The 14,234-nt window shown below is 33.9% G+C and overlaps 1 pseudogene; it reads right to left on the bottom strand.

Moving 5' to 3' along the window:
- LOC136782968 (general transcription and DNA repair factor IIH helicase/translocase subunit XPB-like) overlaps positions 1-14,234 on the bottom strand; it is a 588,849-nt pseudogene that overhangs the window by 385,484 nt on the left and 189,131 nt on the right.

The raw sequence follows: 14,234 nt of genomic DNA on the forward strand, positions 1-14,234 counted from the left end.
CACCCTCCTTTCCACATACTTGGTTAAGTGAAGAGGAGAGAAAGAAAACAGAGTAAGTATATTTTATAACAAACAATAACGAATTATTATTTTCAATGAATAAGGAATTTCTTTTTCAATCATCATGGCTTAAATTGGATGGATGGTTATTCACCATATTATAAATATAAAAATATTATAAAAAAATATGTATATGAGGATACGGTTTTTGTAAAAGGGGTGGAAAAGTTAAATTGGTTAAGGAGTATTTGTGATTTAGAAATTAGTAATGTAGATGAGTATGTGTGGGGAAATTATAATTTAGAAGATGGTTTATATAATTCACAACTTCCTATTTGCATGAATCATGAGGGTATATGCGCACTGAGAAATGTATATTATATGAAATATATGTATGAATCAAAAATCTAGAATATATGTGTATTTTAAACATGAATGCATTCTTTTTCTTCAACCCGAAACCTGATCCGTAAAGTATTTATGTCACTGAAGTGTCTCGGAGACTGATTATTTGAAGGGCTCTCCATCTAAGATTTTTCATTAATTTCACGCTGATCATTTAAACGGAAAGAACTACGATGTCGCTTCTATATAGAATTTTAAATAGCCAGGATGAATATCGTGAGTGGGTACGTGATTGTCGCGATTACATTAAAAAATTGAGAGTTGCTATAGCCGCAATGCACGTATAGGGGCAAGGCAGAAAATATTTACGGAAATTGCTCAGATACAGTGCCGATTAATCAGAGCAGTAAGAGAAAAAAGTTATTCTTCAAATCACGCTCTTAAGAATACCGATTTAAGAACTCAGCATGATTATCGCGAGTGGGTTTGCAAGTGTCGTGATTATATTCGAAATTTGAGAGAATCCAACCGGAATGCAACTCCAGATGCTATACAGAAAAATCTTGCAGAAATAAAATGTATTCGAAAGTTATTTCTCCATGCGGCGAAAAATAAAAATTCAATTGGAGCGGGCATTAATGCGGAAAAGCTTATTTGGAAAGATCTTGATTCATCATTTAAAAGTCGAATGTGTAGTGGTATGATAGTAAACACTAATTATATCGAACCACATGAATTTCTATTGGCAGCATCAGAAATGCTGCAATCGTACATGAACAAAGTATTCAGTAAAGTAAGCGCTGTTAAGATAAATATGGTATTCAACGGACAATTTATTTGCAAGGAAATTAGTGATATCAAACATATTTCCACAAAAAATGTGATTTTATTCAAGACTGATACTTTTAGTGATTGGTATAAAACAAACGTCATAGATAAAATTTTAACAAAATTAGGTGAATTTCAAGAGCGTGATAGTGGGTGGGCTTTGGAAACAATATTAAATTTAATTGTGAATATTAATCATTATAATCCACTACATGCATGCTGTGGAATCGACCTTCCAAAATATATTAAGAACAAACATGCAGTGATAAACATACAGAGTGATGATAATACAAGGTTTGCATGGGCTGTAACGGCTGCACTCTATCCGACTGTTTCAATTAAAAACCCACAACGACAATCTTCATACCCCCATTTTAAATCTGTTTTCAACGTCAGAAGTATAACATTTCCAACCACATTAAGGCAGATACCTAAATTTGAAGAAGATAATGATGTGTCGATTAATGTTATCACCATGGTGGATGAGCGGGAAGGGCAGGAGAATAAAATTATTGCACCTCTTCAACTCACAAAATATGAGAAATCGAGACATGCGAATCTTCTTCTTCTCGAACATCAAGGTGCAGCACATTTTTTATGTATCACGAATCTTTCTCGCTTGCTAAAGAAACAACTGACTCGAAAAAAACCATCTCATCTTATTTGTAATCGGTATGTTATACTCTTTATATTTTAATATAATATTATTTAATGTTTATATACTAATATGATTTTTTCTCTTAGATGTTTACACTATTTCTTCAATGAGGATAAACTTCAATCTCATAAACGTTATTGCAGTTAGCTCAATATAAACGTCCGTATACTGCTACCTGAAGAGGACCGTTGGGTGTCCTTTAAAAATGACAAGAACAATGAGAGGACCCCATTTGTCGTATATGCAGACATTGAATGTTTATTAGAGAAAGTGAATGAAACGAGCGGTAATAGTAGTATTTATCAAAAACATTTACCCTTTAGTGTAGGATATTATTTTAAAAGCGTTCGTGATTCATCGCTCTCAACCTATAAATCATATCGTGGACTCGAGTGTATAGAATGGTTTGTGCGAGAACTCGATAAAATTGCTAGCATAGCGAGCGAAAAACTAAAGACTGTAGTGCCTATGAGAACGCTAAGTATTAGCGAAAATTTTCGTCATAACAATGATCCCGACTGTCATATATGTAAAAAGCCGTTTCTTCCAAATCAAATACGTGTTCGCGATCATGATCATTTAAGAGGTAAATATAGAGGACCCTCTCACAACAATTATAATTTAAACTATAAAGATTCGCACGTTATTCCAGTAATTTTTCATAATTTATCTAATTACGATGCACATTTCATCTTCAATGCGATCGCTAACATGTATGAGGGTTCAGTATACCTGCTACCTGTACATAAGGAAAAGTATATTTCATTTACAAAATACATACGGAAATATAATATTCAGCTCAGGTTTATTGATTCATTTAAATTTCTTGCATCAAGTTTCGACAAATTGAGCTCATACTTGGAGAGATCTCAATTGAAAAACTTAGAGTCAGAATTTTCGAATTTAAATACGGAACAATTTAATCTACTAACAAGAAAAGGTATTTTTCCTTATGATTACGTAGATAATCTGAATCGTCTGGAAGAAAATGCTTTACCGCCTCGCAAGTTATTCTATAACAAATTAACTGACAGTGATATTAGTGAAGAGGCATATAATCATGCTAAGGAGGTATGGATCAATTTTCAAATACAAACACTTGGGGAGTACAGCGATCTCTATTTAAAAACTGACGTATTATTACTGACAGACGTTTTTGAAAATTTTCGCGATAGCTGCATGGAAAATTATAATTTGGATCCTGCACATTATTTTACACTCCCAGGCTTCACTTGGGATGCAATGCTTAAATATACTGGAATAAAATTGGAACTTTTCACTGATGTTGAAATGTTGCTTTTCGTAGAACGCGGAATACGTGGTGGTTTGAGTCAGTGCTCTCACCGCTATGAAAAAGCAAACAATCGGTATATGAATGATTATGACTCAACAAAACCAAGCAAATATTTAATGTACTATGATGTAAATAATCTATAAGGATGGGCAATGTGTCAAGCTCTACCTACTCATGGATTTCGCTGGATTGAAGATACTAACAACTTTGATATCTCTAGCATACCTATAGATTCATCTGAGGGTTTTATTTTAGAGGTAGACTTAGAGTATCCAAGCGTACTTCATGATAATCACTCTGACTTGCCATTTTGTCCGGTACCTGAGGCTCCGCCCGGAGCACGACAGAAGGAGCTACTTGCAACTGTCGAAAATAAGGAGCGTTATGTTATACATTATCGGGCTTTACAACAATGTATTCGTCATGGAATGGTACTGAAACGTATCCATCGCGGATTAAGATTCCAGCAATCTGCATGGCTAAACAAATATATAGACTTAAACACACGTTTGCGAGCTGCATCTAAAAATGAGTTTGAGAAAAATCTTTTCAAACTAATGAACAATGCAGTGTTCGGTAAGACGATGGAAAATGTAAGAAATAGAGTTGATGTGAGGCTAGTTAGTAAGTGGGAAGGAAGATATGGAGCAGAAGCATTGATATCCCAACCAAATTTTCACAGTAGCGCCATATTCAACGAAAATTTGTTTGCGATAGAATTAAAAAAATTAACGGCGAAATTTGATAAACCTATATATGTAGGTATGAGTATTCTAGATATTTCAAAAACATGTTTATACGAATTCCATTATGAATATATGCTTCCAACGTTTGGTAGTAAATGTAGAGCAATGTATACCGATACAGATAGTTTGATATACAGTATCGAATGCGATGACATTTACACGATCATGAGAGAAAATCTTTCAAAATTCGATACTAGTGATTATTCACCTAATAACCAGTATAATTTACATCTAGTATATAAAAAAGTGCCTGGTTTGATGAAAGATGAGAATAACGGGAGAATTATGACTGAGTTTATTGGACTGAGATCGAAAATGTATACATTTAAAATACAAGATAAAATTTTTAAAAAAGCTAAGGGCGTTAAGAGTTGCGTTATCGCTAGAAAAATAACGTTTGAAGATTATAGAGACTGCTTACAAAATTTTACTGTTCATATCCATAATCAAAATTTAATTCGTTCAAAATTGCATAATGTTTATTCAATTGTACAGCAAAAAATTTCTCTCAGTCCACATGATGATAAGCGCTATATTGTACAAGGTACTGTATCAACTCTACCATGGGGTCATTATAGGATAAATGAAATAGAATTGAGTGAAGTAGATTTAAATGAAGATTAAATAATTGCTTCTTTATTAATAAATTGTATGTTACAAAATATTGTTTTTATTTATCCATTAATTATGTATATTATTGAATCCTAACCACTTTACAAAGACTTTGTCTCCCCTCTTACGTAATACCTTCTCAACTAGATATACATTAGAATTAGCAGTTTTTAAAAGTTCATATTCGTAGAATCCACCATATATATCTGTACCACTAGAATCCCTTAGTAAATATGTAACAGGATTTGTTTTCTGCACTTTTATAATTTCAAATATTTCAGTTGTCCAATTTGGTGTGTAGCCTTTTGCAAATACATTCTTATATTTACTGATTCGTACAAAATCACCGACTTTGAACTTGGCACGACCAACGATCTTTATATTACTGAGTACTGTTGCTAAGAGCTTATTAGCATGTTAAGGTTTCACATCGACTGGACGCATTCCTATAGTACGATGTTTTCTTGAATTGTATTCGTCAACCAGTTGTTGTAGCATAGCTCTCCACTTGTAATTTCCATTCAACGTAAATCCTTTCCACATTTCGGTCTTCAACGTTCGATTCCAACGCTCGACTATGGTTGCTTTCAATACACTGTATGTTGAGTAATGATTTATTCCATGCTTTTTCATAAGCGATTGGAAATCACTATTATAAAATTCCTTGCCATCGTCGGTCTGTAGATTTTTCGGACATCTCCCACTCTTCAGGATTTTCAGCAATGCAGTTGTCACTTCCTTGCCTGACTTGGTTTTCAGGGCTATTGCCCAGCCATATTTCGACAATGCATCAATAACTGTGAGAATATAGTGGTAGCCTGCGTCCGCATAGTTTCTCATGTCTACCAGGTCTGCTTGCCAGGGGTCATCGAAGCCTCGTATTATTACCCGTCTACGTAAAAAGTTCCGTCTGGCAGGCACATGCAACTCTTCTACCAATTGTTTCTTCTCCTCACTACTCATAATTATTCCACTACGTGTTATGTTTACAGCAGGTCATCAAGCACTGGCGGTAGTATAAGTTTCTTCAGGGCATAATTTATATCGTCTTCTCTATTCTTCTCATTTGCAAAATCTTTTTTTGCGAGCTGATTAGAGAAATATTCTACAACAATTTTCAATCCAACAATCATATAATTTCGTAATTCCTTGTCTTTTCGATCCAATTTATAATCATTATGATCAACTTTATCAAGCAATTTGTCGATTCTTATACCAATTTCATCAATTTCATCGATTTTTTTCATTAGAGTTGTAAATTTTTCCTCAAGAATGTTACATTTTAGGTAATAGTGAGTTAGCTTCTCGCTGTATTCAAACAATTCTCTCATTAAGCTATCACGTACAGTCATCGAATTACGTAACAGAGCAGCCATATTCACCGCACTTGTCTCATCCGTAACATCACATTCTAAGTTTGAAATTATTTTCTTCTTGGCATTAAATGCATTCTTTTGTTTATCAAACTTTAACGTATCATTGTCAATTTTGTGGAAATAATTTCTCACTTTACCGGTATTGAAACCAGCTCCAAATTTATTTATTGTCATAGTGAAGTAGTACGTTGGACTGAGAAAATCTTGAAACTGCAATCTCTTTTATATAGAATAACGCTTTCTTCTCTTATTTAGATCCTGCCAATTTGTAACTATTATGATCGATTTTATCATTCAATTTTTCGATTCTTTCATCAATTTCATCAATACGTTTTTTCAACAGATTTGTCATTTTTTCCTCAAGAATTTCACATTTTAATGCATATTCATTCAGCTTCACACTATATTCATTCATTTCTTTTGTAAAGCTATCACGCAGTGGTGTCAAATTACTCATCAGAACACTGATATTCACCGCACTTGTCTCATCAGTAACATCAGATCTCAAATTTGAAATTATTTTCTTCTTGGCATTAAATGCATTCTTATATTTATCAAACTTTAACGTATCATCATCAATTTTGTGAAAATAATTTCTCACTTTACCAGTATTGAAACCAGCTCCAAATTTATTTATCGTCATAGTGAAGTAGTACGTTGAACTGAGAAAATCTTGAAACTGCAATCTCTTTTATAAGATGATACCTTCTTCATGGAGCTCCTCAATTATTGACTGTATCTCATTATGGTGATTCGTATGACCAGCAGCAGATGATGCAATTAATAGTTTTAATCGCTCGACCAGTTCGTTTGGATCGTTCCAACGTACATAGCTCACGGGATTATTATTAACACGCATATATCCCTTGCCTTGTACAAGTTTTGTCTTCGGTGGAAATAATTCACTAATTATTTTCTTCCATTTATGTCCCTTATTCCCACGAAGCTTTCCTGTACTAATGTTATCTGCTCTGTGCACATTAGTTTGAGAAAGAATACTTTTATATGTGTCTAAATCATCTTTAGTATAGTCTTCAGGTTCTTTCATGAAGATCAATTCAAATAGGCCTTTCATGCCAGGATAATACTCCTTATCGATAATAATAAAATTACTGTAATCATCAACATTAAAAGCACATTTCGCAAGCCACATTTTATTCGTCACTTTATCTAACTTAACTCCAAAATTACTGTCAATTTTATCCTTAGCATTATTCGTCAACAATTCTATATATTTGGATGCAATAGAACCAGACTTTATCGTACTTCGATTAGCATCTTTTACATCCTCGATGGATGTATGCACAGCTAATTCTATTTGTTTCGCTAAATCTTGCGTGCCATATTCATTATTCTTCTTCACCTTCTCCTCCTCCTCCACCCCCTCCCCCTCCTCCTCCTCCTCCTCTTCATCATCTTCCAGAGAAAGGTACTGTGTTTCGTGCGACTGTGGATATTCCTGCTCATCATCCGATGAATGACCTTGAACGTTAATTCTGGAGCTGCGTATGAAATCTTTCCGCTGTGGAGTCGATGTGAGATAAGACTTTCTTCGTTTCATCGGAATTATGAAAGATTCCTCGTGTGAGACAGATCTATTTATAGGTTCCATTTTTATCTCATGTTTCGGTGCAACGAAAATTGCTTGATTATTTTCGGTGAGCTTCTTTAATGGTTCAACTATTGGTTTAAAAGTTTCATTTAAACTGTCTTCCACCATTACTCTGTCTGATTTGATTGCGCGATATTTTTGACGAATTACTTTACTTGCCTCAGCAATCTTCTTTAGAAGCTTTTTCTCCTTCATTTTGTAAAGCTATTCTCTATTCAATATATAGACTTGTTCAACGTTCAAGGTTAAACTAACATTTTTGACCATTAACATCACTCTTTAATCACAGCATATTTATTGAAACCCTTTCGATATCGTCCATTTTGCATTGCACTGTCTTTATCAATTACTAAAAATCCATAATCACGCTTCCAACAATTTGAACACAATTCACAAAATTTTTCAAACGCCATATCTGTATATACATGTTCGTTATATATATGTTTTAGGATAGTTCCATCTTGTTTAAAAATAATTAAAAAATTTGCATTATCACGTATTAGATGTTTTGGTATCCTTGCATAAGTCTGATAAAGATAAAAGCAATCAATCGTAGAATGTCTACCCATGGAGAAGTAGTCTCTTATATTGTCTTGCTTATCGGTTGCAACATCATCAAATATGAAAATTGAATTTGGTAGTACTTCAGCTACTTTTATAACCTCACTATTATTAGAAAATTGGAAATAGCTAATTTCTTCATTGTCCGATAATAGTCGCTCCAAGTATCGATATTTTGGTTGCTGCAACGATTTTGAATAAACGTATAGGTTTTCAAATCTCACACCCTGAGGGCTTTGTATAAGCCTCAGCAATACATTTGTTTTTCCACAATTTGAAGGGCCACAAACTATACAGCGTATGGTTGATGGGAGTAGAGGTCCGTGACGTCTCATGCATTTATCGGTTGTTCGTTAATCTATATTAGAAACACGAATACCGAGCGGCTGCTTTACGAAGTCCATGACTGAAAGCTATGTGGTCATACAACCTATTTATAGGAATGAAATGAATTGTTTGATCAGTTCTCATCATGCCATTATTAGTATTAGATGTGTCAAGTTTGGAGGAATTAACCGCTGAGCAGTTTGAATACATACCGAAAATTTTACTTTTAAAGTACTTTCCGCGTAGTATTCAAGAGGTTTGGAATAAATTGCCTGAACACATTCGTGCAGATCCTGAAGTACAACAATATCGCTGGTGTTTTAAACATCATAATCTATCTAATACAGATCACATTGATGGACCGCCCCTTCAATAAAAGATTGCTGGGCTTGTCAGCAAACTCTGTGTGAGAAACAGAAAGAAAGTTCCACATGGTAAGCTATGGTTGTGGAACTTTTTTCAATAAAATACTGAATAAATTACCGTTCGAAGTACACATACCTAGCTACAATTATTGCGGACCAGGTACTCGACTTCGAGAACGGTTAGCACGTGGTGATCCTGGTATAAATCCTCTAGACGCAGCCTGTCGTGAACACGATATCGCATATTCAATATATAAGGATCTGCCACCACGTCACCAGGCTGATAAAGTTCTTGCACAACGTGCACGAAAACGTATCACTGCTAGTGACTCATCTTTACGTGAACGAGCAGCTGCAGTAGCAGTCTGGGCATCCATGAATGTAAAACGAAAACTTGACTTAGGCCTACAAGTGCATGGAAAAAGCATGAAGAAATGAAAAATTCGTGTACCGAAGAAACGAGGAGGTTTATTGAGGAAAATGCAATTTACTCAAAAAAAAAACGGGGGGGTTTATTACCTCTGCTCCCACTGTTGAGTGCAATGGGCGCATTAACTGGGGGCGCAACAGGCATAACAAAAGCTGTAAACGATGCGAAAGCATCCAAGAGACAATTGGAAGAGATACAGCGTCACAATCGTGTAATAGAAGGCAGGCGTGGACATGGTTTATACCTAACCCCTTACGGGCGAAAGGGGGAGGGTTTGAAAAGGAGGAAAAAAACCTCGCAAAAAAAAATAAGCAACCTCTCGAAATTTGGAGCTACTAGTAATATTCAATTATTACATGCATGTCAGGATATACCACATTTTCGAGGAGTCTTTATGCGCACATCTCTACCACAAACCGTACTATGCAATGAGTGTGCAATCGTGAATCTTGATGAAGATAAAGGTTCTGGTACACATTGGGTTGCCTACGTTAAACGTAATAATTACGTAAAGTATTTCGACTCCTTCGAAAATTTGAAACCTCCAATTGAACTTTTAGATTATTTTGGTCCTTCTGCTATAATCTACTACAACCACGATCAATATCAATCGTATGATACAAGCATATGCGGTCAGTTGTGTGTCAAGTTTCTACGTGAACAATGTCTTTAACGGTTACGCTGTCTGACCGCGAGTCCATATTAGAGGCAGATTTTTTCCCACCGATCAATCTTCGGGAGGAGCAATATGAACTTGGTCTCGTAGACTTTCACAGCTTCAATTCAATCGCTAATGTTGATGAGTCGAACAATAAGTTTTACTACGATACTGAAGATCTGACTATACCTACAGTTGTTATGAATTGAGTGCTATAAATGATCTTTTGCGTACATTGATGCATGAGGCGGATAATGAAGATGTCATTATTCTACGTGCTAATAATAATACGATGAAAAGTGAAATAAAGTGTAAATATCTGATCGATTTTACAAAACCTAATAATATAGGCTCTTTATCAAGAGACACGGTAGTGTCTCGACGGCAAGTACATAAAAGTAGAAAAAGTCATGCCTATACCGCCGTCGAGGCACTACTCTCTTATACAGCTAGTTGAGGCGTCCCAATTTTCAAACCGATTTTTCTCCGTGAATAATCCATTGCCATTATTTAAGTAAAGCATTTTTTAAAATGGTTTTGAAAAAGCTTTCATTTGCGCCTAAGAACATCAAAATCCGTTCACGCAGTCCAGAGATCTCATACTCTGTTAGCTATATATATATCGAAAATAAAATTTTCCTTCATAATCTTCTTCTTCTCCAGCCAGAATGTATGTCTCGGGCTGAAGTTGGTCGCTAAGAAAAATGACGTCATTTTCACAACGCTTCCAACATAATATACTCAACGATCAAACTATATGGTTGTGAACTGTCAATTCGGCGACTATATTGAACTGTGTAAATTGTAATGTGAGGTTATTTTTATTTAATGCAGTGAGGTTATTCATCGTGTTGCGATATTGCATCTGTTAATTTCTACAATCACAAATAATTCAATTAACAGTGACTGAAGGATTCGCGAATTAGATAAGTATAACAATATATTTTACAATACAGGATGTAGTATACTTTGTGATACTTTGTGGTATTTCTTTTTCAGATTAAATTAAGACAGAACATTTTCATATTCATTGATGAGGATAGAGCTGACTGGATTAAATAAGATTAATATTTACAACTCTGTGCCTATGAAAAGTATACTTTCAACATTAATGTGCATCGGTCATTATCAGGAGGATATTAATTGAAAGAAATTGTTAAGGTAATCATATGCTAAACTTTCAGGTATTGAAATCATTAATCAAATGCATGTTTTGCTTTTTGTTTTCTTTAATCTGATATTGATTGTAACTATCCGATAGGTTATATCATATATATACGAACAAATATTTCAGATTAAATTATGGCAATGCTTATTTTAAAGATATGAAACATTCCAAAGAATCTTCATTTACGTAAAATACAAGTTAACCAGTATTTGGATTTGAACAAATTATACGATAGTAGATGTTTACAAAAGATGCGAAGACAACCAAATATTACAGAAGTTAGGTCAACAAGCAATAAAGAAAATGGAGATGGGGCAAAATCAAATACTGGTAAGTAACTGAGATGCTTCATGTTGCTTCAAATATTTATTTTCTTTGAAGATTAAGATTGTTAAATGATGAATTTGATTTCAGGCTTACTCATAGTGTTATCATTTAGTATTTTACAGTCACTGTGCAAGTGTATTATAGCAAATAGTAATACTTGTGCTTTGACATAAATACATTTGGTACAATAGAGTTAAAAATCCAAGGAAGAAGGTTCGCTCACATACTGACTATTGGAGTTGAATCAACAACTGGGATTTTCACTCCTGTATTCTGGTACTTGAAACAGGCAAAGATGAAAGCATGGAAAGATTGGCAAAGTAAGAATAAGCCAATATTCAGAAAAACGTCATCAATTGCTCAGCCATAATTTAAGGATGAGACTCATTGGATGAAATTCTGAAAAATTGAGTTAATAACTATTAATTGTTTTCCTCTGTTACCTATGCTAGTATTCTAGGCCAAAGGCAGTATACTGGTCATTGGTATGGATGAAAAAATGCAATGTTTATTCTCAATTGAAAGTCAGTCCAAAAATTAATGGTTTCTACTCCATTTTGTAGCACCAGAAGTCCGACCAGTTTCAACAGTGTATAGAAATTAGCGAAACGAACATCTGAGGACTCTGGCACAGGAAATGTTATAAGGATAGAACATACAGTGAATAAATTTGGGAAAATGAAAGCAGTATATCTAAAATAGAGGCTTCCATTGCATTAATTTGTGTATTTTCGAGTTTATATTGATGAAAAGAAAATACAAATGGCACTATTTTGCTTGAAAAAGAGCCCTGATTCATAGTTGATATTGGGAGTAACAGTTAAGAAAAAGAGATGAATTTCTAACCAAATCCTTAAAAGTGAAGGGCTTGTAGATGATTTTGGGTATACAATTTTGGAATTAAAAATCACATACGTGATGAAAATTATAACAAAATCATGTAGATCCGTAAATATGAAAAGAATTCATGATTGCAATATTTAACATATGATGGGGCATACGGCGAATAAATTTAGGAAGCTGAAAACTATATATCTAAAGAAAAGAGAGGCATCCATTGCAGGAGTTGGTGTATTTCCTAGTGTATATTAATGAAAGGAAAATATAAATGGCATTAATGTGATGGAGAAAGTGCCATAATGCAAAGTTGATATTGAGAGTGACAGCTAAGAAAAAGGTGGAAAAATAAGTCAATTCATAAGAAAATCCTTGAGAGGGAAAAACTTGCAGGTGATTTTGGGCATACAACTTTGGAATTAGAAATCACATAGTTGATGAAAATTATAATAAAATCATGTAGATGTGTAAATATAAAAGTAATTCAGGATTTCAATATTTCACATGTAATAGAGCATACGATGTGTAACTTCAGGAAACTGAAAGCAGTATACCTAAAAATCATAGGCTTCCATTACATTAACTGGTACATATTTTACAGATTATATTAATGAAAAGAATATATAAATGTCACTAGTTTATCAGGGAAAGAGCCATAATGCAAAGGTGATAGTGAGAGCAACAACTAAGAAAAAGGTGGATTTAAAGGTAAATTTAGAAATAAATTTTTGAAAGCGAGAGGCTTTAAGGTGATTTTGGTTATAAGATGTTGAAAATATAATTCTAACAGTCATTGAATCCTATGTTAAATGCATCTAAAAGTGTAATTATGATAAGAACTCATCATTGTAGTATTTTGTATTTTACTTATTAGATTAATAAATTAATATCTTGAATTGAAGCGTTACATTATGGAACGATCACAACATTGGAAAATGTTTTGTAAGATTGAATTAGTTAAAACAATTTTTTAGTTTTAATTCCTATATTCTTACAAAACGTTATAAGATCCCACAAAAAACAAGCTTCGCTTGTAAAAAATGGACGGCAAGTACATAAGTCGTATCTAGCATGATTAATATATAATAATATAAAATATTTTAATTAAAAAAAATAGTGAAATCCAAATGTTAGGCAAGTATAAATTTTTACCATGGCGAAAATTGAAATTTGGAAAAAAGTAAATAGCAATACAAAAATTACTTGCCGGACCCGTAATATCCATGTGTAAGTCGTTATCTTGCTATATAAGCGTTGCTTCTCGTAAGTTATAAATGTGGCTATTTAATACGACTGCACACAACGGGCCCGGCAAGTAATTTTTGTATTGCTATTTACTTTTTTCCAAATTTCAATTTTCGCCATGGTAAAAATTTATATTTGCCTAACATTTGGATTTCACTATTTTTTTTAATTAAAATATTTTATATTATTATATATTAATCATGCTAGATACGACTTATGTACTTGCCGTCCATTTTTTACAAGCGAAGCTTGTTTTTTGTGGGATTGGGTTTTTCGTCAGATCGAATTATTCAGCCTAACACTCTAGCCGAATCAGACCAGCCCGTAAACATTATAAGGGTCAATATTTTACGAATTGAATGTAATATTACTGCTGGTGCATATACAAACGGCAAACCTCAACATGTTATACATGAATTTTTTCCAAGCGTGCCACCAGGCTATAAAATCTCGGAAACACCGAAAAACGTCATTTACTTGTCAGTCATTGTGAAAGTAATTGACCGTCTTACTTTGCGCATTCTCGATCAGGAAAACCGTCTAGTAAATTTCGGTGGGGAAGAAATTACAATTCGATTACACATTAGAAAATGCTAATTTACAAGAATACTTATAAATCACCGATACCAGATGAGCCTATCATCAGTACAACAGTTGCTGCAGGAGCAGTTACATTGGGTGGGGATTACGTTAGAAGACCGCTAACAAGAAAAAATATAACCTTTCTTCAATCACTGGGTTTCAAGGTCAGAAATAAAAATGGACCTGTTGGACGTAACCGCACAACCTGTGTACGACAATCGCATTACTAAAATGGAAATACATGCTTACAATCCGTATGCAAA

Source organism: Prorops nasuta, unplaced genomic scaffold (assembly GCF_024137725.1).
Source record: "Prorops nasuta isolate Cenicafe-Biocafe unplaced genomic scaffold, Cenicafe_Pnas_1.2 PNAS00031, whole genome shotgun sequence".
Classification (NCBI taxonomy): Eukaryota; Metazoa; Arthropoda; class Insecta; order Hymenoptera; family Bethylidae; genus Prorops; species Prorops nasuta.